This window comes from Sitodiplosis mosellana, unplaced genomic scaffold (assembly GCF_009176505.1).
Source record: "Sitodiplosis mosellana isolate CC-2019 unplaced genomic scaffold, AAFC_SMos_1.0 Smas_scaffold_21, whole genome shotgun sequence".
Taxonomy (NCBI): Eukaryota; Metazoa; Arthropoda; class Insecta; order Diptera; family Cecidomyiidae; genus Sitodiplosis; species Sitodiplosis mosellana.
In genome coordinates, this window is record NW_022595263.1 from 770115 (window position 1) to 794904 (window position 24790).

The following is a 24790-nucleotide window of genomic DNA, read 5'->3' on the forward strand; positions in this document are numbered from 1 at the left end:
ACCTCGATTTGTGTGTATGATTCTTAGTGTTTGTATGAATATTGAAGTATGGTTCATTTGAACAAAATATTTGATTTTCGGCTTTGGTGTCGTATGTGACAATTTTGAAACCATGTCTTCGTCCACTTACAACTCATTCAAGAGACACGAAAAAAATTATGAGTTATGTTGTAATGACCAAAATGGATTTAAAAATTCCCGATGCAAAGGAATCGCTTTTAAAATTGTCCAAAATTTAATTCGAATGTTCTTTTATTAAAAGTTGGTCTTGTTCCGTTGTGCCAGTTACTCGTTTAAAATGTCTCTCTCGTTTGTGCTGTAACAATTAAACGCAACTATATGTCTGCCATATGAAAGTATCTGCTAATTTTTTTTCTTGCATGCACATTGTTGTATATTTATTTTGTGTTGTGTTGTCGAGACAATCGTTTAACCAGAACAATGAACATTTGAATGAGGCGATTCGTAAAGCACTCCCCATTGCATTGTAGCACTATTTACTTATTAAGAGATCTCTTTATTTGTAAGACATTTTCGATGCAAAAAAGAGAACCAGCACAACAAAACGACGACGAGAAGCAATGAAAGAGCAGAAAAAAACCACGCAGCCCATCAACAGAAAAAAACTGCATGGAAAAGTATCAACGAAATATTGTCGGAGCCATGGCAAAAGCGTGAAGAACACGAAAAGAAGGAAAGCGAAAACGAAATCACAAAAAAAGGAATGCGCTGCGTTTATCAACTTGAAAAACAAATACGGGAAGAAAAAAAAACAGTAAAATTACTGCGAAAACTAAAACAAGAATGACAACAGCCGGAGACAATATTATCGTCGGTCTTCGCGCATGTAGCAAATGTGTAAGTACACTTGCCATTGTATCGGATCGGATCAGCCGTGCCTTGTTACACGTTAGTTAGATTGCTATTTGGATACTTCAAATGATTTTCGCTTGTTTTTTCATTGCATACGCTCTTCACCTCGTTTTGTACATCGAATGCGTTTTCTTTGTGTGTTTTTTGCTTGGCAAAACATTCTATTTGCAGTTTTGAATATTGAAACCACAAATATGCTAAGCCCATTGGATAGAGAAAACAGCTATTTTTTTTACTTCTTTTGCAACATGCGAAATTTGTCTTTTATCGAGTATGGATTGTATGGTGACTTTGATAGTTTGGCATATCAACAAAGATCTAATGGATTGAGTCATCGACATGACGCTCGATGCTATCGAATTCATGTTCACAAGCATGAAACTTTTCGATGGCTCGAGTCATTCGACGTGATTAGCACCGGTGATATATGCGCTTATTGGATGGCAAATTGTTCGAGATTATTGAATTAGATTTGAGTGAATTGAAATTGTTGAGATGTATGAGTATTGGAAACTCTATTCTTTCGGTTCTTTTCTGTTTTTTTTAAAGTATATTCTTTCTGAACTTTTTTTTGAAGAATCGAATTTTAAATCTTCTGTTCAATATCTTCTATATAATTTCTAGTTTTTATTCTCTAACTTTGAAAGTTAAACTAAAATTTTGAGCGAAAATAATTTTGTTTTATGTTTCATCCAGACCAGGTTTGCGTGTGTAAATGGCAACAATTTCATCTGCTGTAACAAAATGATTAAAATATTCTTGGCTATTAAGTCGAGAAGCATTACTAATCTGGATCACACATAAATAATTGCTGGCTGCTGAGCTGTTGGCAGGCAACGTCTTGCAAACACACTTTGGCGCAAGAAGAAAAACAACAACACGGAGCAACAACAAATAATCGTACACGGTGCACACAAATCGGTCATGAAAAATAATCAATTCTCTGTGTATTAGCTCGTGTGCATGAAATGAACACTGATACTTGTGATTTGGATTGTATAATATTCGCAAAACTGCAGTCAGAATACCTGACTTACCATGCAACTTTGGTTGACTGAAGCAAATTAAATGAAAAAGGAGAGGAAAGGAAAAAAATAAAATGCAAATTCTGAGCGCATAATCACATTTTTGTGTCGACCGGCAGAGAAATTTCCATGGCTGGAAAATAAAATTGCATGAGGATTGAATTGCGAGTGGAGTCAATGAGATATGAGAAGAAAAAACAAGACATCGCGAAAAGTACGAAGAGCAGTGTACATGCGGGGAAAATAGAATCAATAAGAACGAAACAGATCATGGGCATACGTATTTAGCAGAGCAAAATAAAAAAGGAGAAGTAATCATGTGGATTGAGGTTCGTCGTTTGGCAGCATGCGGAATTAAGAGAGCGATTTGAACAAAATAAAAACGCTAATTTGCAATGATAATATGCAAATATTTAACAAGGATGCCGGCGTACAGAATAACCACTTCATTAGTTATTGCGTTCATGTTTTTTCTCCGTTTTCTCTGTGTTTTTTTTATTTTGATTTTATTTTTAGGATCACATTGCGCGCAATGGGACCGGTTTTCTTCGTCACAGACCATTCTTTGGCTTGAAGATGAGAATGAAATTTGAATTGTTGTGCATGCGAACAGAGCGATGTTAGAGAGCTGCGATGGATCGTATGTGTTAAAACACGCGGCGTTCGTAACGATATTTTGATGGTTCTCTTCGCCAAAGTGGAAATTCGATTACATCCAGACGTACAACGGTTACGCTGATAAAATGCCGATGATGATGATCAATGATGATGAAGACCTTTTCCATGCACCGTACACAAGACATGCTCGTACTGGGCAATCTTTCGTGTACTTTGTTTTATTTTTTCTGCACAAGAAGCAAAAGGCTAACTGGCATGCAAAAAACGGCACTTCGACACAAAAGGTCTTGCGCAATAACCACATAGGCACCAAATACTCGGCACGCAATAAACGCAACTGTTTAATAATAATTTTATTTCATCTCACAATCGTATTTGGTTGCGTTGTTATCTGTTTGTGAATTAAGTTAAATTGAAATATTTCGTAGTCTATTTTTCTAGCCGCTGGAAATTTCATTCCGATAAGAGAGAAGCCACCAACAATGACACATTCAATCGCCCGATTCATATCAGCATTAGGAAATCTTTGAAACAATAGATAGATCCTGTCGCTCTCAAAAGATAAACTCTCTAAATAAAGCAATCAATTCCTTTGTTTTAGGCTTCATCAAACTTGGGCTACATTCAATATTCTCTACCTTGCATAGTTACATTATTTTTTTAAATAAAAAAAATACCTTTATTCAAATGATTTTGTCAGAGTATTTAAATACAATCGAAGCGAAATATCTTTGAAAGGCCGTCGCTACCAAATTGATATGGCAATAAAATGCAAAACAATTGACAATTTATTAGTGATAAAGGATTCTTCTACATGGAAATACATTTTTTTGCTTTTATTTCATTTCGAATTTCGATATATATATATATATTTCGTTTAAGAATGAATTTAGTTTAACTCCTGATTTGAAAACATTTTTTTTAGCTAGATCCAGTTTTTGTCGTATCAAGCATGCCAATAATTTTTATTCAATTTCTCTAAACTTACCTTTAAATTATCCTTTGGACTGAGCTATTTTATTCAAGCATTTAAAATTATTATCTGAAATAGAAAAAAGGAAATACACAATTAGATATATATTTTAAAATTTTCACACGAACTATTGATATAGTTCCATCTGTGTCTAAATAGTGAAACTATAAATTTCGGGTATTTGAAATGTATATATTCAAAGCGGATCTATGTGAATCATCATTCACATGTGTCTATTTCTGGTTTCGTGTGCGTATAATTTAAAATGCAAATATTTGCATTAAAATAATAAACTAAACGTTGCTTTCGGCTTGATGCGTTTGATTTTGATCGTAATTTTGCGTTGTTGGGGTTAATTATTACGGCAAATACCTGGAATTGTTCCTAAAAGTGTAAACAAATGCACGGTCAATTAGAGTCTCGCATTTAAATGGCTCTACAATTAAACGATATCTTCACAAAGGAGACGGCCACAAAGGTTCTTATCACAACGAAGGCAAACATTAATTTGATTACTTGTAAACACGAAAAAAGAGAATACAGAACAATGCGTTCGGTTGCTCATATAACCGTACATGGAATATTCATTTAAAAAATAACAGGGAAAAAATGCGCTCATAACATTAATTAAAACATGGAATAATTTTTCTTCTCGCTAAATCATTCAATTGTTTTGATATCGGCACATTCAGGCGGAGTAATGCAGAAGTGATATGATTCCAGGCAGCTCTCAATACATGGCCACATCTGTTGTGTTTAGTTTTTCATTTTTTATTGCCGCTGCTGCTGCTACTGCGGCCGCCGTGAATAAAAACAATTTAAATGCATTTAATTCAATGTGCTTTTACTCAGTGTCTTTCTGTTTCTTTTCAGCGGCTGCAGTTTCTAATTCGTGATCGCTTCCAAGCTATTTGCGCTCGCGTTAAAACATTCTTAAACGCATGTTCAAAAATGCTTTACACATTGAAAAATCCGCCACAGAAGAAATTGCAATGCGCAAGAGGTAGAATGAACTGCTTATTAAATTTAGATCGGAATATACATCCAATATAGAAAAAGGCTTCTCAATAACAATACAAGTGTAATGTGTAGCCACCGCGATAATTAGACCTGCAGGCAATTAGCTTTTTATTTCGTTTCTTCATTCTGTTCACTGTTTTCTTCTTCTTCCTTTCTTTCATGTGTACTTGGATAGGTGTTGTTCTGCGCTCGTTGCAATTATTACCGTTTTTGAGCGAATCTTCGAATGAAATAACTCATTGCACAAATGAGATATTGTTGACTTAAAAACCAGTCAATCGAATGAATAAACCATTTAAATTCAAACAATTTGTACACGAATCCATTTCTTGGTTTCATGATTTACCTTGCAGCTATGTTATTGTTAAGAAGCAACGGATTATTATTAAAATTCAACTCGAGCAGTTTGTTCCGTCCGTCCCACGAACAGAAAAAACAGCTACAGACGAAGTGACAATTAGAAATTATCAGCGGTAAGATCTTCGCGATACACCGTGGTTCGGCTTTTATCTACTCTTTAACACCATTGACAATCACTTTATGAAAATATCGACTTTGTGAGTGCCGGTAGCGCTTTGCTTTGTGCTGTGTTTTGTGTGTGTGTTTTTTGACAATTGACTATGGCTTCAAAGTAAGCGCACGGCATTTATAATAAGGCTGATCGCGCTTATGCACACGTGCATTTTTTGTTTCTTCTATTTATCGCTTCTTGCCCAGCACATTTTTGCATTGTTTTTTGTCACACGAATTGTTTTTTTCTTCACCGCATTCTGATACAGCTGAATATACGTACAGAATATGTGGTCTTGTGAAACAGAAACAGAAACGATGAAATGCACGAAGATATGCTCAAAACGGATGAGACTTTGTCTCATTCAATTGTTTCCTCCTTTTTAGTGTGCACCGAGAAAGTGTGAGAAAACAACGTTTTTTTTCAATGTTCAAAGCACATAATTTCAAATCAATGCAGAAAATATTTGAATTTTTATTGTTTATCGAAGCAGCGAGAATTTATGTAAAAAAATTTCATCTCGGAAAAGAAAAATAAAAAAAATGTTTCAATAAACCAATGTTTTATTTGAGTTTTAAAATAAAGTTCTTGAAATGCTTGTCTCAACCGAAATTTATTTGTATTTCTCATTTCCAGTTCATCAGTCATTGAGTGAATTATCGTCGCAGAGCGAAGCAGAAGCTCAAAAAGAGTAATACTTTGAGCAACATCCAATTGGATTTTCGCTCGCCATATTTCGAGTTCATATTCGATGGAGTCGCCCTGAAATTTGTTCATCACCACAGAAAAATACGGTTTTTAGCTTTATTTCGAATTATTTATTTTGGGAGCTACCTATAAAATTTGTATGTTGATATTTCGCTTGGACTGTGACAGTAACACGAAAAATATGTAACATTTTGGTCAACTGAGAGACCGTTTCAACAAAAATATGTAAATGATTTCCAGTGAAAAAGTTCTCATGTTCGTTTGAAAAATATAAATTAAGAGACAACACAACGAAACATCGACCAACCAATTCCCATGAATGTGCGTATCTTTTGGAGATGAAACAAATCACAAAGTAAATTCAAATGTAAAATACTTTGACGAAAGCCAGCCATGTTCACATCAACAATGCTGCATTGTAACAAAATTAGAATTGGGACCATTTGTTTGTTGTGTTGAGATCAAGAAATTTTTTTGAAATTGATTCATGAACTCGTTCCACCATTCTCATGTTCTGGCCTTTGGAACATGATAAATAAAATCGTACGACATTTGGAATTGTTCGCGTCATTTGGGCCAGCTTCAGCTGGTGAATGACGTGTTTGGCTGTGTGCGCTCGTGTGAATATGACATAGAAACAAACGAAATGTGTCCCAAAATCTAGTTTGATTTTGGTAAAAACTTACAATGGAAAATACACGAGACTTGTTCCTAGGCAATAAATCACCGTGAAATGAGAGAAACCGAAAAAAAATTCCTAAAACTTGAAATTTAGCCCAAACTAAATTTAAAAACGCGAATTTCTTGAAAAAAATAAATAAACACAAAAAGTGTGTTTCACGAAGAGATTTCTGACATTGATGCTCCAACAAGAGAGATGAAGAAACCGATTTGAATTTCTAATATTATTTTTTCGGGTTGTGAAAGAGAGAGAGAGAGATGGAACATTAGCATACATAGTGGTGCAAAGACGGCAACTAGTCAGGAGCATGAGCGAAACAATGAACCATTTTGACGGTAAAAAGATTATAATCATGAATGCTTTCGTCATATTTGCCGCCATATTTTACGTGCGAATTTCAAATTTTTAGCGATGAAACGGCAAATAAAAAGGCAATGAAAAATAAGCAAGATATTTTGTTTTGCACAAAAACAAAAATATCTACAATACCCAAAGTCATCCCATTCAAAAGTCGAGCGCGTCACTATGAACGAGCAAATTTGAAAGATGATTTCTTTTTTTTTCACAAGAGCAAAAATCTAATGCAAAACATTCATGACTTGCTTGATCTTCATGTTTGAACTCATTATTTTGCTCATGCGAAAATTGCTGTGCCGTCGTTTCAGGAAAAAAGAGAGCGAATAAAGTTATGCACAATATAATATAACAAAATGAAACGACTGTAGTTTGAGTCGGTTGTTATCCATTGTCGGCGCGCATCGACAATATTCAAGAATGTTTCATTCGCTCGGCCGCTTCCAAAACTGCTTATCAGACAACTCAAATCTTTCCATATTTTGTGTATTAACTAGACACTTTTTTTCTCGCTCGTTTTACATTTTAGTGGAATTTTTTTTATTGCGCTTTCAAAACTTTATGCAGAGAGAAACACCATTTACGTTTTTTCTTCCCAACTTCACCGTTGGAAACAATCGAACACGATCGAATCAAGATAAAGTCCCATTCAATAACAGCGACAATAACAGAATCCTTCCTTTCAATAGCAATTGATTCTGCATTGCACAAGAATTCCCACTGTTAGTGTGCACAGTTTGAAGCTGTTCGCAAAAGAATGTTTATCCATCGCTTGGAAATTGAATTAAATTCTCTGTTTCAACTTGCCGAATGCTAATTATGGTTTATACATTTTCTCATCACATTCGATGACTTTTGCGCTACTAGTTCATTCGCGCAATGTGCTTTTCATTCATAACATTTTAATGAATGAACCGGCTAAAAGAGTCAACCAAAACATATAAATTACCACATTAGTTTTGAAATTTATTGTAGTTTGAACTGAAGCGAGTGAGATACCGCAACAAAAACCGTCACAGCCACAAATGAAGAAATAATCACACTCAATGCCCATACGATTGATGGGTGTCGTGCGACAAAATCGTTAAAAACGATCATAAATGCCAAATTAATGTAGTATTTATAGTAGTTTTTTATTCTTTAAATCATTATTAGCGATTAAAATAGTAATAAAATTAAAATGATAAAAAGGCGACCAACCATACGTGGTTCAACGCTGGCGACTGTGAATGAGAGATACACAAAAATACACATAAAGCATTTTGTGTGTGTATATTATACGGTCCATGCGGACGGTTGAGATTTCGAACAAATGAAATGATAATGGCATTGAAAATGTGCGGAACAACACAACATTCACACATAAACATGTATACGTAATATCGAACGAGTGAATTGGTGCAGCCTGCGCTGTTGAATGAATGCGCGAGCAATTGAGTGCGTCTGGGCGAGTGAGAAAGAGACGAACGAAAGATATTTATGAATGTAAACAAGAAGTAAATATGTCGGTTTTATGATTATTTTTATGGTATTTTTATGAGGGTTTTTATGTTCTCAATGGATATTCTCGCGCGCGCGTTTACTCACTCTCTTCGCAGTGACAAATATTTCGTTTTGGCTTTTTGAAAAGGATGAAGCCCCATTTAATCGTCGTTTCAGTTGGTGCAAAGCTGAAAACAACAACAGCAACAGAAAAAATCAACAAATGGAATGTGATGAACGATCACTCTCCACGAACACCATTCAACAGTTTGCTTAAATGCATTTGATGTAATCAAAACAGTTCATTTTACTACTGTCTTTATGGTTGTGTAATCCGTAATGGAATTTAAGAGTGCCTTTAATAGAACATAAATAGCGGTAGAGAGGTCATAAACAACGATTTAACAGTGGCACAATACGGTACTATGCGTATACGCTCGCCCATATGGATGAATGGCTCCCACTCAAAAAACATAAACACTTCATGAAATGATTCCATTTCGCAAACAAGCCGACCAATTGATTGAATCGAAAGTCGGCTAAATAGTTACAATCGATCCAAAACAGATGGAGAAAAATGGGAGATCCTCACATTTTAGAAAGTAAAACACATTAAATTTGCTTTATCGCTGAGTTATTTTTTATGATTATTTTTATAGCTTGCCCTTGGCAATCGACGGCAGCAGCTTTTGTCATGTCATAAAACAAATAATGTCGTCTGAGAACCGAAATTGGCATCGCTTACAAGATAGTATTGTATAATTTCACTTGTTCCGCTACGTACTTACGACAGATTTTATGGCCGACGATAAAATAAAACTTAAATACAGTGATAACCTGTTGCTGCATAGACGAATTACGAATTAACGTCGCGTTTTATCACTTTTTTGTTGCCCGATTGCATTTCCGCCTTTGTTTGGCAATTTGTTAAAAGGTCGACACATTATGACCATAGGGAAGTGATTATTGTTACGGCTCAATTGAAAACCGTGATGATTAGAAGTACAAGGTCGAGTTTAGTTGAATTGAAGAAAAGCTCGAAGCTTGGAAAAGTGTGGAAATCAACCCTCGGGGTACGATGAATAGTTCATCCAAACTTAACGAAACGCTGTTTTATCGACGCATGCTTGAGTTCAAGTGGTGGTTTGTACGTGTGGATGGAAACTGTGCTTAGCAGAGGACGCAACCAGTGTTCATTTTCCTTTTTATACTCGCTATGTTCACTCAAACACCCTTAACGGAGGGATGCTTTTAGAGGTTTTGCTTCGCTTCACAGAGCTTAGTGGGTGCCGTTCAGCGGCGACGGTTGAATTTTTTTCTGTTTGCTGTATTTTTTATTGACGGTGCTAAATTTTTCGAATGCCATAGACGACATTAAATCCGTAATTATGACTTAAATTGAAGCGAAAAACGTAGGTGACAAACAACATGTATCAAGATAAACGGAATTGGTTTTAAACACGCGAACATCATCTTTTCGTTTACATCCTAATGAGAAGAGGTCATACAACTAAATTCGTTTGCTGAACAACACCAACAATGGCGACGACGATGAACAACAAAAAAGTGCACAATGGTGCAAAAGAGAAAAACGTGCATACTTATGAAAATTACTAGAATTATTGGAATTAATTTGAATTTGGAAAGCACAATATAAATCAATTATGACGCTTTCGTGCATTCCCATTATGAAGAGCGAAGAATGCGCCTTCGTTGCGGTCAATGATTATTCAAAATAAAATTGTTGCTGGTTTTTTGCTCTGCACTTTCTTTATATGAAAAAAATTCTTCCGGAGAGTAAGTTTAATTTATGTGGAGAGATGATATCATGCCAATGGTGCCATAAATGCACCGCAATCGCGTATAATTTGGCAATGTTTTTTTTTCTTTCGTTATCGTTGTACATATATTTAAATGTGCGTGAACGAGAACATTGTATCCATTGAATGAAGCAATTATTGACCTCCATTTCACACTTCCATGAGAAGCGCTTGGATGACGGATTTGATTGGCTGCTAGCCAAAATAATTTGTCCAAATGCACGCGACTCAAACACAAACCACAACGGGTTAGAAAGCAGAAGAAATAGAATGAAAAGTTTATAATTTAAACAAATGTTTATGCAACCAAATCATTAACTCCTGTAATCTTGTAATTATAATTATAATTATGCTTCATTAGAATGAACATTCCTTTTTTTTAAATTAACGTTACGAATCGTTAGGTAAATATAAATTCGACTGATTCGAAATTTCATTTTAAAGTTTATATTAAGCGCAGCTCACTTGTCGCTGCAAAAATTAAAATATTTTTACCATTCTGGAAAGTGAGTGCAGACACAAAAAGAAGCCTTAGCCCCGTCAGACGTCTGCTATGTTTTGTAGTTTTTGCTCATTTAATTTACTGCATGAATGAATTGCACTTTGAAATTATTGCATCACATTCGTGTTTCGCCGCTTGATGCCAGCGCACTCAAAAAGGTAGTAAGACAAAAAACTAAGACGGAAAAAACCATTGGATAAACAAATGGCAAGTGAAAAGTACGAAAGTGGTAAGCGTTTGCATTGGCTTCAACATATTCAGCCTATTTGAATGATTGCCGACACATGTATCCTGTTCCAGTTTGGCCGCTTTTTGCATAAACATTGAAGTCTGTCATTGGACTGAATAAATGAACAGAATGCGACAGTTCTTCATCTTTTTCTTGGGTTCGCAACTGTTACTGCAGAAAATTACCGACCAAAATAAATGAGCCGAGAAGAAAACAGGAGGCAGGAAATTTCATCGGGAAAATTATACGAAATTCAAATCGAAATTTTTAATTCGAAAATGGTGAACTTTGGCCAAATTTATTTGCTGGCAAATGATTAAATTGTCTGAGCTCAATCAAGATGAGAACATTTGGTGAATTTCTCAATTTTCATTTTGTACGAATGAATTTTGCTTCAAATCAACGATTTAAATTCCAAAAACTAGTTTTATGCTGTAAAACAAGCGAGAAAAAGTTGTTATTTCGCCGAGAAAATGAAATTGTAAATCCGAGGGAATGCGCAGCATATATAAAATTGAAATTGTTTGTTTGAAATTGAAGTAAACATGATGGATATCACATTGGTGCGACGCACCAGAAAAAAATACCTCCTCAAACCGAGCAGAATTCGAAACGACTGAATGAAAAGAAGCGCATTATGCAAATTGACAAACGCAACGATGTTTCGCTCAAAATCACAAAACTTTTTCGAAAACAACAACACCGCAACAAAACAAAATACTTTTTTTTCTTTCATTCGTCGTATATCCGAGTGAATCGCAAAATGCTGAGAGATATTTAGTAACAAATATAAAGCACGTCAAACCTCATTTGTGGAGCGTTTGCATATCGTTTGCGAATGCAGTTTTTTGTGAATGAGTTAGAGCAGGAGCGAGCGTGAAAGAGATGGAGATAGTCGTTGGCTGGGTTTGTGTCGAATGCTCTTTGAAATCAGTCCAAAAAGATACTCAACCATAAGCGCAGTTCGTAATAAATGAGCATATTCAAATTCGAATAAATGAAGACGAACACAATTTATGCATGCGCTTTTTGAACAAACCGAATCGACACACAGAATATTTGCATTGCACTTGCACTTCTCGTCCGGGCAAATGCGAAACCAAAATGCGATGGGTTGGCATATAGTTTTATCCATTTTTCGGTTAGAAAGCAGTCGAAGCTTAACGATTTGATTTATTGCCACCTATATTTTCCGTTTCGATTGTTTGTGCAGTATTAAATTTGCAGATAAAATACAATCAAACTGTTCCAACATCGTCTTCGTCGTCTCAACATTTGTTTCGCACACTTATTCTCTTTTGTGGTGGTTTTTCGTAAGACTCGATGCCAAATGGGCATCTTTCGTTCTTGCTTCTTGCTTCTTGCAACAACAACAACAATAACAGCAACAATAAAAAACCAACTCCGGCAAATGCATTCAAAGATATGAAGCATTTCAAGAGAGTGTGTATTTTTCCTTTGGTGCATCGCTTCCATCATCTTCTTTCAATAGATGAAAATGTAAAAAAAATATAGATAAAAACAAATCAAAACTGTGAAACGGATACGAAATGCTGAAAAAGTCGATTACACAATTTTTATGACTTGAGAGCATTGCTAGCGTGCGCTCTCTCACTATGACTGAGTAAATGGCGGAATAATGTGCAAAACTACAACGTCAAAAACAAGTTTCGGTTAAAGATGCAAGAAAATATCGACCATAACAATAATAAAATTGAATAATGCACATAAATATTGATCACGATGCCCCGTCTGTATTGATTCAGTATGAAGATAGATGAAATGCATCCATATTGAATGCATCATGCCGAAATCAAGTCATTTATTGCCAGTTCAGCTCATTTGTTTGGATTGCAGCCCCGGTCGCAACGACAACGACAACGACAACGAATGGCGATGGCAACGGCAACGGCAACGGCGACGAGCGTTCTGAGTGCACAGTACATGCGAAAATCGATCGATTTCACGATATGTCAAATGCACACGCACACAAATTGTGTGAACGAGCTACAACAAGCCGACAAATATATTATTCCATTATCTTGCAAGTTGTTTGCGCACTTTTCGGTTTATTTGTGCGATGATGTACGGTCATGTCTATTTCGTAAACATTCACACCGACCGCAAACATCCAATAACACATCGCCGACCGCTCTCAGCGCTCTGGCAAATGCATTTTGCATTGGCTGCTGCAAGGCACTGATCAATTTCTCTTTCTAAATAAAATGGAAACCATCTTTGGGTATGTGGCTTCGGAGGTTTCTCGCCAGCCGAGTCTTTATGTCCAGATCAAATAAATTTTATGATAAATTGGTAATTGTTTGTGCAGCAGAAGAGAGGAAAAAAACGAGCCGCAACGAAAATTGCTATTTTCAGATGAAAGACGAATGAAATATATTCTTAAATGAAGAAATGAAACGGATAAAACAGCACAAAGAAGTCTTCATTTTTATTACAAGGCTCGCATTTTCGTTCTTCAGAAGAATGGCTGTTTTGGTTGCATTTCTGCTTCACTTCCTACAACGTTTGCTCTCATACCGAGCAAGATGCATATCACTTAATCCATTTATTATTTATAACTTTATTAAAAGTGCTGAAATCGTTTCGCCTTTTTTTGATCTGGTGCTTGGTTCTCTTCAACGACTTTTTTTCCTCTCTCTTTGCATTGCGTCATCGTTTACAAATAGTGGGTTTGTTCGCAATTCTACAGCCATTTTGCAGCTCGTCGCATTTTTGATTGAAACGAATATTCAAGACATATTGATCGCATTGGCTTATGTAAATGCGCTTTTTCCATGTTTTTGGGACATTGAAATCATCAAATAAAAGCTTTCACTCATAAATCTTGCAATTGGCATTTAATTTACATTGGACATTATTGATTTCGAAATTGAGCTCGTACTCAGACGAACGAAGCGAAGCGAAGCACGCGCAATGGCACACACAAACAATGGCTACGATTATATATATATATTCTCCCATCTAATTCACACACAATCGTATAACGTTCACGGATGACACTTCGTTCGAGCAAGTATTGTTTTTTTTATTTCATTCGCTCTATCCCGCTATCAAGCGAACATTCTTCATCGAGAACGTAAATTCATGGCGCCATTTATTTTCGTTCAGACGCAACGTGCTCAAAACTATTTGAATGTTTCAAAGTGAGTGAAGCACAAGACTCGTAGGAAAATATTCGATGATTAAATTCCGTATTTAATTTGAAATTCGAAACAGAACAAACAGCAAAAAAGTTGTTTTCGTTCGAGAGCAAATTTATTGAAGAGATTTTCATTTTCATGATTCTCCCCAGCTGGCAACTCAAAACTCCAACTTCTTAATCGAGTAATTTAGGACAACAAGAGACAGAGGGAGAGAAATGGTTTCTGCTAATTCCATGCAATAAGAACAACGCATGAATTAGGTGCTTCGAAATAGGAAAATGGTCGCGTCATATTTAAAATATGATTAAAATCGAATAAATTTCGAAAAGAAGATTCATTTGCAGCTGTGAATTTGAAAGGGTGTTGCCATCGAAGCGAAGGGTGGAGAACGGTGTATTATTGGTTCTGTGAGCACGCATAAACTTATTAAAAATGGATTTGAGTTCTTTGGCAAAACAAAATAGAATGACGCCAACGAATAGCAATGCCGATTCGCATAGTGTGTAAACGCCATTCATCATGCAAGCATTTTTGCAATAAATTTTCATTAAATTCATTTTAATTCTTAATTTGTCTGTCTAATATTTTTGAAATGTGCATTAACATCACATACACGAGCCGTGGCGCAGCTACGTGTGTTGGCCGCAAACGGGGTGATACGGTCCACAGTACACTTGGCTTTTTCATTGAACAAACAAACCAACAAAACCGAAAGCATCGAAACAATGCACCTCGTCCACCGAGTCATTAAATATTCAACAAAAAGAAACACAACTCAGTCTCTCGCTATCTCTATCCTTCTCCCGCACACGGTGTGCTCACTTGTGGTGATATTAATAAGCCATTGCCGTTTATTATTTAAATCTGACTCTTCGTTAATATTTAAAATGCAATTTCGATGAATTATTAGTGTCGGTCATTGCAGCAGAGTCAACGGCTCGCATACTCATCATCATAAATTAATGTAAATCTGGTAATAATAGAGCCAATAAATTCAATTTTTGAACACAAATCGATATGCACCGAAGCATTGTCCTCAAAAGTCTTGTTCAAATTCAGACGTCAAAAAAGTGGTTTCTGTTTGTTTTTGACCAGACATAAAAATGTATAAGTTTTTTCTGTGGACGCGAAAAATTTGTTCGCGATAATTCAATTGAAGCGCAAAAAATGTCTCCAACATACAACAATCTTCGGTTGGTTGATATTGATTTTTGTTGGTGGTTTTTTTTTTTCTGTTCGGTTAATCATTCGAAAAGTATGGAAGAAGGTCAAAATACACGACTACCAAACCAATCTATTCTGATATTTGTACTTTCCTGTTTATCTTTTGTGTGTTTTGTTGAACGCACACATTTTCTCTCCATAAATCATTGATTCATACTTCCGATTTTGTTCGCACAAATACACATTTTTCGAAGTCACACACACACAGAGAGAAAAAAATAAATGGTCTCTGCATTTAATTTACTCTTCATCGCACAATCGCACCACCGGATAGGCAATCCGGGCAAAAGAAGCTACTTGCAAATGAATACCCAACGAATGGCGCACAATCTACCGAATGCCAAAAGTTTTGTTTGTGTCTTTTTCTCGCTCTCTGTGTGTCTATGTTTTGGTATTTGATAGAATTCTTTGTTGCCGGAAAATATACTCGCTGTAAATAATATTCCGTTCATCTCTTTTGTTTCGCCCTTAACTAAACACACTGTGCCAAACGGTATGCATGCGATTCGGATTTGGTGTGTTTTCCTTATGGGATCCCCCGATCGGTTGTGAATGTGAATGTAAATGTACTTTTGCTACTAACCCAATAGTACAGTTTTTGTGTGCGACCGAAAAACACCGGTATCACAACGTCAATTCCATGAATGTAGAACATTTCGAATGAATTAAAGTAAAACAAAAAAAACAGCAACAACACTACCGAAATTGGGGCGATTAACAGATTCAATGAAAAGTTTTTAGTTATCATGAATCACGTACATCTTCGTTCTACTGCATGGCGCGCACTCTCTTCGGGAATATATCCATTAGATGTTCGTGTTCAGACCTTTTTTTCGGCAATTGCATTCAAAACGAGCAGTATTCCCTTTAATTTCTTAATAAAGTGTGGCTGGATGGAAGAACGACGCACCATTCATGGATTTTGGCTTTGAAAATCCAATAATTTCCTATTTCGTTGGTTTCGCAACATTCTTTTGCATACCCATAAACATACGAGCACACAATAATATATAAAATAAGCTATTAATCAATTCGGTGAGGTGAAACTACACGAAACTAAATGAAGAAAAAAAGAATAAATACTTCGAAAACAGACGAGGAAGGAACGACTGAATAAAAACGCGCTCTGCACACAATACCGTAAATATCCATGTATTAAAACCGGTTACCAACACACAAACACACACACACACACAAAAGTAGAATGTTTATTGTGGCACAGAAAAAAAAATAAGCAGCCAACCAATACAACGACACTCCAACACACCAATTTTGTTCTATCGATTACTCAAATGGCCCAACTCTCGAGCGAAATGCTGAAAATATTCTTAGCCAGGGAAAAAAACGGTTCTCCCAAAACCATCGGTAAAAAACATTTTCTACCTTGGAATTTTCAGGAGAACTGCGCATTCTAAAATTATATAAGCACGATATACTTTGTTTTTGGATTTGTCTTTAATTTTTATTTTGGGCCATTTTTATTCTACATTTTTTGTTTGTTAATTTTCTGATCAACATAATTTGAGAGCGCAGCGCTCGAAACGCAATGATTTCGAAGAAACTTGCTTTACAAAATCTTTTAGACGATATATTTTTCTACTGAAATCTGATCTGAATTATGTTGACTAAAGAGAGAGAGAGCAGATTTCGTCATTTGAATAAAAGTCAAGGAATTCATTGTTCCCAACGCATCGAAAACCTTGTACAGTTTTACCTTCGTCACACTCGACCTTAGAAAGTTACACCTGCCATACATGATAGCCGCTAGATAATATTCATTTCGATGGTGGAACGGAATGCCGTAAATATTCATGTGGAGTTATATTTAACCAAAATCGGTCCTGTGCTCTGCATCACCAACGGTTTGGCCAGGTTTAAATTAGATTACCACTATTTGATTATAATTAGAATGTGGTCGAACTGAGAGCAGCGATGATGACGATGATTGCGGCTGCACTTATCAAACCACACATGGCCATAAATCACTTTGCAATTTATGAATATCAAAAGATAAATTAATAAATTTAAAATTATATGCATTACGATTCGCATACATACAAATATAAATCGTGTTACGATTTTTTCCGGTCGCATTCATTTTCGTTTCGGATTTTTTTCTCTATTTATAAATTTTGCAGCGTGCACACTGTGACAAAACGCGTAAAAAGCGCTGTGCGAACCGAAATAAGCAAATAAATAATGACAGAATGTGTGATTACATGCATGTATATACGTTTTTGATAATACCAAAAAACCGAGTAGAGAAAAAAGGCGTCATCCAAGCGAATAATAGCGCCATAGAAACACACCGACATCGGATGTACTGTACTCGAACGTGTGAATACATACAAAAGCAATAAATAAATTAATTAAAAAGCGGTAAAACAAAAACCTAGGAGACACTTTTGCGCACAGTACGCAAGCGTCACAAACGCAATGCCCATTTGGTTGAACCTACACACTCACTCACATAGAGACCGAACAACGATGATGAAAAACCCAGCGACTTTCTCTATTTTGGAGATATCTCATTATTTTAATTAAAGCCAAATAACCGCCGTTGATTTATTGTTTACAACATTAATTATTTTTCACTCGAATTTTTTTGTTTTCGCTTCAGCCATCGCGTGTTTTAGTTTGGAATAGAGTGAGTGCGGCACACGAAATTTGTTTCAATTTGACCATTTTAATGAAATATCAAATGAATTTCGGTTTTTATAATAAACTATGTCATTGAACGAGAGTGAGAGAGGCTCTTTATAGTGGACTGACCAGTGACCACCGATTTATAATCATTAAACAAATTCTGCCATTCAAGATGAAATATTTTCAATTGGTAGCCATTTTATGTTGATTATCATATGTTCTGTGATGGTAATGCACTCTCTGCTATGATCAAACGTTTTATCAATTTCACTTCATTCAAAATAAAGCAATAGAAGTCTTTTCTTGAGCAGATGGAAGACTTCCAGGTTGCATTTGGCGCCAGTCAACCAACAAAAACATTTATCGATGAATTAGCATTTGCCACACGTTACGCACTTCTGAATCTCCGCGGCTTGATTTTTTATTCTTATTCATAAAGAAAAAGAGGAACTTTTCTACGTGTTTGACATCGATATTTGTTATTCAAACCGTTCCGAAATTGTATTATCTTCCAAATATTGAATATACCGACTGAATTTCAATTACTTGATCGTTTATGGCTGTATTCAATTCATAAAACACACTCAATCGGCCATATATTCGTAAATGATCGACTATTAGCTCATGTGAATGGATTTTTAATGGGCGACAAGTAAAGATAAAAAGCAAGATGACACGATATTTTTCGAACGTTGTTTGCATATGATTTTTTTAAAGAAAAAAAAGTTGTGAATCAAATTGTAGGTATATGTTTAAATTGATTCATCAAAATATCGATTTAGTCGAAGCAAAGATGGAAGATTATTCATTCGAACGAAGAAAAAAAACGATGCGAAGGATTAGGAACATTACGTCATTTTAACCACGGATATTGAATAACATGAGAAATCAATTAGAGAGATTTCTACCAAACGGGCGTATATGATGGCGTATTGGTTTCACTTTTAACCGAAAAGAAATTCACAAAGGAAATTGCACACAAATGAAACAGCAAATACAATCCAAAAATTAGTCGTAATTTACAAGCAAACTTTCGATTTTCGTCGTCGAATTCAACTTCATGAATAATTTCGTACATGTTTTCGTATATTAGCACTTCATCACATTCGTCACTGCCGCATCTTAATCAATCTTTAGCGAACCGGCGAGTATTTCTGTCACAAAAATTAAGTGATAAAATCCAATGAATTCAACAACAAAGAAAGAAGAAGTGCTCTCATACATCAAACGCATGGAAACTGGAATTTCGGATACACAAACACATACATACATTCAAATGGTGTTGCGTCGAGACATGGAACAAAGGTTGACCTGAAGGTGAATTTTGTTAAGTAGAAAATGCTGAGCAAAGCGAGAGACTCACTGCCCCAACAGCCACAACGAAAATGAAAAAGGCCGAAAATTAACAATAAATCACTGTGAGATACACCTTAAATCATATGTGTCAAAGAGAGGACTACAACTACAACCATATTAAAAAGTAGTAACACATGATTCTTTTCTGCATTCTTTGTGTGATTTCTTCGATATTTTCGTTAGTCTTATTTTTTGTTGTTGTTGTTCTTGTGTTTGACTCCTCCCTGCGATCGCCACACAAACAGGTCATGATTTATTCAGACTGTCAAAGTAACAACAAGATGTATTTCGAGGATTTATTTCTCATCCGAACGAGATTAAATTTTCAGAAAAAACACCGAAACAGACGAATAAAAACAATAACGAAAATTCTTTTTGTGCCAACCAAATGAAGGCAGAAAGAGAGATGTTGAAAATGAATTTCCATAGAATTGGTGTTATCTCGTCTATCGGTGATCTGGAGACTTGGGATCGAGTCAAACAAAAAAAAAAGAAGGTGCATTTTAATTTCAATTTAATAGAAAATAGTTAAAATCAAGTCGAAAAGCCGAGCCAAAGGGGGCCCAAGGCAAAATTTGTATGCTGTCGCTCGCGCGCTGTTGTTGCTGTTATTATTATGACTTTATCCTGAATCATATGTTCTTTATTTGAAATAAATTGCCCATATGGTGTTTCAGAAATTGCTATCTGTATGCGTGCTTCGTGTGTGTGAGATACAGTTCGATGCACACTCTTTCTCCGATATCTCACAACAGATTGCCTCTCATAGTACAGTGGCGTGTGTGTGTGTGTGTACGTGTGCGTATTCAAACAGCCATAACTCTGAAATTTTCAAGTGAATGAGAAAATAATGGCTTCTGATAGTTTTCGGACAACTACATATGTATGCGCAATAGAAGCTCGTTGTGCATGTGAATATACACACATAATTTAGGCGTGTTAAGAATAGACTCTTAAAATGACAGCTAAGCACCCATGATTGTGTATCGGCTACGTACAGTGTTGCATTAATGGCGGTGGCAGTATGCGTGTGTATGTGTGTTCGTGTATGTGTGTGTGCGCGCGAGCAAAACAAAAACAGGGAAAAGATGAAACATTTGTGAAAAAGGGTCGACGATTCCGTTACTATACAAAACGCACATCGTAAATCGTGTAGCATTCAAGACGGATTTATTAGAGCATCTGACTCTGACTCACACTTGAACGATGGGTTAAAACTTGAATTCAGTTTCCCTATCGCCATTATCCTACGCACACAAACACATATATAAATATGGAATTCAATGGCTGGCATGACTAATACACGTACACATCGACACATGTTATCCTTCCTCTTCTTCGGGTGTCATACCACAATTTCAGGTTCGCCAATTTTCTTCATTGGCCAAAATGTTGTGTCAACATTAAAATAAGCGAATAAAGAATTTCATATTTCCCTCAATTAAAATTTGTGCGTGAATCTAATGGCCAACGACACAACCTGAATCGTAATTATTATGCACAATGTAAATGGAAAATGCCAATTTGTTTTGCCAGAAGAATCGAAATGGTCTTTTAATTCTTGTGTTCATCCCCACAATGCCTTCCATTTATTTCGAATACTTTTTGGAGAAAATATGGAGATTACTTCCGAAAATCGCCGACGACCAATTGTTGTATATTGCCATAGGATTTCATAAAACATTCACCAAATGATTTTCAAATTAAGTCGTAAATCAATGCAACTCTGTCTCCAATTTCATGGTTAAATAGTTTTTTTACCGAAAATCTTCGTTCTGAATGTTTCGCTTTCTTTCTTCTCGTCGGCTTTGGTTCTCAGAAAATTGCGTGTGTATATTATCGAATGTACATTTCGGGGGCAATGTTTGTATTTTATTACGGTATTTATTGCTTGAGTGGCCACATTTGTAATGTATTCAAACAAAGGCACAGAGAAAAAAAATTCGATTGTAAAAATTGTGCCGTGTGCATTGAGGCATTGAGTGGCTTAATGTTTGGATACATACATATATGTGTATGGAAAATGATAGTATAGCAAGTCTGGCTTACAGTTTCAAACATGCATAAATTCAATCGAGGCTCAATCGATTTGGAATCTATTATTTGGCCATATCGAACTGGTTTCCATGTGAACTGCAATAATTTCAAATCGAATTCAAATTTGCTGCTCGCTGCGAGGGGCTTAGCTATTTCGACTTCATTTAAATGCCGTATCGAAAGTGTGCTAATGCTATATATGTGTACTTACTGCTCATGTGCGTTTCCTTAAAATTTAAGCCTAAATTTATTCGATCGAATTTTTATTTTCGCTATGATTGCGACGCCTCCGGCGCTTTATTCACCCTACTAAAACCAATTCGCATATAAATTAATATACATTTAATTATTGTTTGACACTTCCGTCTTGTACACAAAATACTGATTTATGCACTACTAAACATGCACTTTCGAGCATTCATTTTCTTCGTCTTTGCTTTTGACCGATTTCTAGCGTCGCTTTTTTTTATTTTCAAATGGAATCCGCTTGCGATCGGATGCAGTTTACTATGGCAAATCAATGGCGTATGCACAGCACCACCAATAAATCTCAGTTTTTCTGACACCCGAACGCCGTTTGACATATCAACATAAGGATATGCGAAATTTAATGGTTGAAATATGTGTGCATAAATTGAATGCACAGTCTCCATTTCGAAGCGACACCCTTGCTAAACAGGACACTTTTAAGAGAAAATGCAGACGCATAGTCCAAAAATCACAATTTATGTGTGGTGTATGTGTATGTGTGTGTGTGTGCGCGCACGACGCCAACGACTGTCGTACATATCCGACAATACTTAACGAATAGATACATGGGCGTTGTACAAAACATGAAATATTTCATTTCATTTGTCAAACATCGACTATTAATTTCCTCACTTCACTCGACTAGTTGGGAAAAAATGCGAACGAACGAAGGACGAATTAATACACTTTCGAAGAGGTTTGAAATCCTTGAAATCGGATTTTAGAATAAATCACAATCCATTTTGCAAAAGAGTGAGACAGTGTTAGTGTTAGTAATGCAATTGAAGCATTAATCTCAAATGAGTAATTTGCAAATTTCCTTCTCACGCGCCCTTACACCAAATTAATCCCGATTTTGAAATTCAAATTTCTCGACGAAATGTATTACGTTCAGGATTTCACAAATTGTCCGCTTTCGTTTACCTGTAAAACGCAAACGAAGTGGCACTAATCATTCGAACTACGAATCACGGAATTATTAAAAGGAAGAGCGTGCAAAATGTAACGAAAAAAAGACGTACATTTCGAATTTCATTCGTTTTGTTGGTTCAATTTAGCATTTTTCCAGTTTCTTTCTCTCGTCCGCTTTTCCATTGATTGTGATTGTTCCATACATACATGTGCTTTGCTTTGAGCCAAAATTCATACAGAGATAAGAATTTCTCCTTTCTTGTTGTGTGTTTGGTCTGATTGCCGATTACACGACACCAATTTGTTCTTGTATTGCTATCGTCGGTTCAGTGAAGAAGCAGAAAAAAAAAACACCAAAATGGTATGTGTGGTTGCACGCGAGAATGCAGTTTTTATTATATACTTCTCAAGTATTGCAATTATCAAGCGTATTATTATGGCATTAGCTCGTGAAATGGATATGATATGTTCGGCGAGACCAACAACAATAATTACCTACAACTATGCAAAAACGGCCACGACCGCACCAAACGACTGAACACACCACACACACACCAACGGCGTATGATTTCAAACGGGAGAGATAATGTTAATTTTACTATTTCCATTGCAATTTTTTGGTGTGTGCCGGTTGGATGGTTCATGACACGTTTGCCGAGTGCATGTCTTTTTTCGCGAGCGGTGGATAAAATTGAGCGCCGAACACGCTGGGAAAGAGAGAGAAGCAACAGAAAAAGAGACAAGAACGTATGAGGCAACGGCGAAAAAAATATGATTTATTATTCAGGTTCTATGGAAATTGCATACGTGTAAGAGGCATTTAAAAATTGTGTGCTTGTGTATGGAAAATGTTGTCAGTTCGTTCTTCGTTGTTGGTGTTGCTTTTTTCTCTGCTCTTCTGGTGTATCTGTCGTACTTGAGTTTGTCATGTAGAGCCTGAAACTTCATTTGTTATTAGTTTGGCGAGTTAAATTTTCGGTCTTGTCACATTGCAATCGAAAAATTTGGAAATCCTGTGCAGACCGTACCAAAAAATACGAAGAACAAAACACCAAAAGAACTCGGCGAGTGTTGTTCAGCTGTTGCCACATTTCACGTCAATTCTTCCGATTGTACAATACACTTTCTTCCGTTGTAAAATGAGGGACTTTTGATGAAATCGCAGAACAAGAGATTTTTTCCCATTTTTTATGGTTCTTTAAACTCGGCACGTCGTGCAGGTATACACATATTTCTGTTTTGTTTAAAGGAAGACAAACACTTTCTTACTTTCTCTTCGGCAATTCCGTTTCACTCGGCCATAGTACCAGAATGCTCAGCAATTGATACTTGTTCAAAAGCGAAACATTCATTTTTCTGCATAAAAATGAAGGTAATAAAATATGGCAATGAAAATTTGTCATATATTTGCTTTTTACTTCTCGGTGCTTGTTCGTACACAAAACGAATCATACACACAATAGAATTGTTGCATAGCACATACACACATTACAGATGCGTTCCTTTTTTGCCGCATTCGCTTTTTCGTATAACAATGCGTAATTGATGCGCTCTTACACATTGTTTTTACCGCCTGACATGGTTTTTCCTTGCTCTACGTGTTACATTCATCTTCTTTTTTTGCCTTATCGATTCGTTGTCTCTTTCTCTATATCTCCATGGATATGTAGCTTGTTTGTTGTTTTTTTAACGACAAATATGTCCTTGACAATTGTGCAGAGACAAACACCACTTGGTATTGAATACGATGAAGATAACGATTTCTCCTTCGTTCTTATGATTCGTGCGAATTTTTGTTTTTATTATGTTTGATTTTATTACATCTTCGCATTAAGGACATTGTCTTGTCGTTTCGGCCGAATTTGCAACAGTTTCGCAACAAAAAAGAAACCGTTTAGTCGAGGTTTATCTCAGTATTGTCTCGAATATGTTTGGCGACGATTTAACTATTTTTGCCGAATGAAAATCATGACAAAAAAAAATTTCGTTGGAAACACGACAGAATTTTTTTTACGATACAATTTTCCAATGGAAAATGAAAATATAATTTGTTGAAATGGCGAGACAAAATATTATATTCGAAAAACAATTCCACCTAATTTCAAACATATTTTTAAATACAATAAATTAAACAGAACAAAGTGTTGAATTAGTAAAAAATGTATTTATAATCTATTACCTCATATTGTAAACGATCAAAGGAGGTGAACGAAATGAATGAGCGCGAAATTTATATGAAAAATGAAAAAAAATAACATTGTTTCGAGACGTGCCGAGAGAGATGTTGTGGATGATGATGATGGTGGCGATGACAAAAGTGCCGCACAGAAAATTTATGTTCTTATGGGAAATTAAAAGTCCATTAAAAATGTGCAAAATCGCAATAAAGAAATTTATACATCTTA

General features: G+C 35.8%; 1 protein-coding gene across 2 annotated transcripts in view; it reads right to left on the reverse strand.

The window, feature by feature from the left end:
- LOC129568586 (homeotic protein antennapedia) overlaps window positions 1-24790 on the reverse strand; it is an 82808-nt gene that overhangs the window by 53246 nt on the left and 4772 nt on the right. For both annotated transcript variants that reach the window (XM_055446660.1, XM_055446661.1), the window contains exon 2: window positions 3505-3558. The gene's annotated coding sequence lies outside the window, so the exon portion shown is untranslated. The remainder of the gene's footprint in view (window positions 1-3504; window positions 3559-24790) is intronic.